Genomic DNA, 2,261 nt, shown 5'->3' on the forward strand with positions numbered 1-2,261 from the left:
ACTCTTAAAGAAATGGATAAATTCCCATAAACATAAACCATCAAAACTGAAACAAAAGAAAACTTGAACAGACTGAAAACCAGCATAGAAATTGAATCAGTAAACAGAGATCAACCAACAACCAAAAATCCAGGGCCAAATGGTCACAGAGTAATTCTAACAAACATTTAAAGAAGAGTAAATATGTCTTGAGTGTAGGCTGTTCCCAGTCCACATGGCAGTGCCTCTCATCATCCTCCTTGAACAGCCATGGGGCTCCCAATGAAGGCAGAACCATGTGCCCACTTGATGGGTTGCCTGGGCCCAGGGATGGCTAGCCAAAGTGGAGCCAGGGTGAGTGTCTTTGTTCTGGGCCAGGAAGCACAACCCTCTGCTAGAGGGTTGCCCCAATCTGGAGGAGTGTCATAAAGTTTGGTTCCACACAGAGGTGGGCACCAGAGCCCATGTCCTGCACCCCACAGGCCCACCCATGGCCTCCAGGAACAGGCCTACTGCTTACAGCAGGAGACCACCTGCTCCATGTTCCTGTAACCAGATCACGATTCCCGACAGGGGCCACAACACCTGTTTCACATGCCTCACCTACTCTTAGGGTAAGGTGGAGACCAAAATGTGGTGTCCTCAGTGCCTGGAGATCTTCCTGCAATGGCACATGGGCTCAACCAGCACCAGGCCAGTATCACCCAGCTGGTGTAGTAACTGCTCTGCCAGCTGCTGTTAAGGCCTGAGGGAAATATGGGCATATGCAAGAAGCACCACAAGCCCCTGAAGCTGTACTACAAGGCAGACCAGATGTTCATCAAATGGTGTGAGACTGGTACCACCAGCACAGTGGCCACAATGTGCGTCCACTTGAGGAGGCAGTGGAGGACTTCAAGGAGCAAATAAGCTGGACCACCTGAAAAGACTGAGAGACTTATAGAGGTGTTAGACACAGGGGGAGAAAGCATGAGCTGAACTCTTGAGTCTGACCCATATGGAGAAGGAGAAGATCATCTGGGAGTTTGAGAAGCTCTATCATTCTTTGAGGGGGCCTGAGTATTGCCTCTTGGCCTGTCTTGAGGAACTACATTTGTCTATCTACAACAGCATCAATGGCACCATCACCCAGTTGTCTTGCAACATCTCCCACATGAGTAGCCCGATTGCCCAGCTGGAAGGAAAGCAGCAGCACCGCAACAGGGAGTTCCTGCAGGATATCAGGAATACATTGAGCAGAGCTGAAAGAATAAGGATCTCTTAACCCTGGATTACACCTTCAGATCTGCAAGATAAAATTTACATTTGTGCCCAAAAATGTCTGTTCTTGACCAAAAATCTGAAGCAGTTCACAGAAAAAAAATGCAGTCATATATAGAGAAAATCTAAGAATTGAAAGAAGCTCAATTATACTCAGTGCAAGTGACTCTGGACCAGACACAGCCTTTCCCAGCTTGATCCTCTCCTGCAGGAAGTGCAGTACCATTACCTCCAGCAGGACCTGCCCAACAACCCTGAGCAGTGACATCTGTTTCCATGTGTCTTGGGTTCTCCATGTTTCATTGCTGGCACATATAATTGGGAGGTAGAGATGGGATATAAATCAAAGTGGACCATAATTCAATGTGCAGAAAATGTGGAGTAACTTTGGCCATCCAAAAGAGATTGTGGGCAGTGTCCTTGTGGTATGGGAAAGAATACTGGGCTCTTACCTTCCCAATGACTTCCAACCACCAGAAGACCCCTTTCCAGGGGTAGAGATTTCTATGGATTATGGTGCTGGTGAAGGTTCCTTCTATAACATGACAAACAGGTGTCACATATTTCACTACTCTCACACTATGTTCTGTGACCCTGTCCAGCCCTACTTCAGTCTGAATTACTCAGAAGGGAAGAGTGCATCCCTTCTCATCATCTGACTCATGAGGGGACCAATGGTTCTTCTGGCCATGTTGGCAATCATGCTCATTTCATGGATACCTCCCACTGAGGAGATGAACATAGACCAAAATGGTTTTTGCACATAATTCTACCTCAGGCATGGGGTGTCTTCTTGCTTGCCACTTCTTGTTAATCACATCTGCATATCATTACCACTTTCCATGCCCTTAGAGTGGGAGGCAGTTTATTCACTTTCTTTACTAACCTTTCCTTTCCCAAGAAAATGCAACATGTAATGAGAAGTATCAAGATTGCTCATAAATGAAAGCCAGATGAAAGAATGAAATAAGAAAGAAAGAAAGAAAGAAGAGTTAGTACCTATTTTCCTCAAAATATTGAGG

General features: G+C 46.1%; 1 pseudogene; it reads left to right on the forward strand.

The window, feature by feature from the left end:
- The first annotated feature begins 249 nt into the window (after positions 1–249).
- Positions 250–1,969, forward strand: LOC125159677 (zinc finger protein RFP-like; annotated as a pseudogene).
- The last annotated feature ends 292 nt before the right edge of the window (positions 1,970–2,261 follow it).

The sequence above is a fragment of the Prionailurus viverrinus genome, unplaced genomic scaffold, assembly GCF_022837055.1.
Source record: "Prionailurus viverrinus isolate Anna unplaced genomic scaffold, UM_Priviv_1.0 scaffold_57, whole genome shotgun sequence".
Taxonomy (NCBI): domain Eukaryota; kingdom Metazoa; phylum Chordata; class Mammalia; order Carnivora; family Felidae; genus Prionailurus; species Prionailurus viverrinus.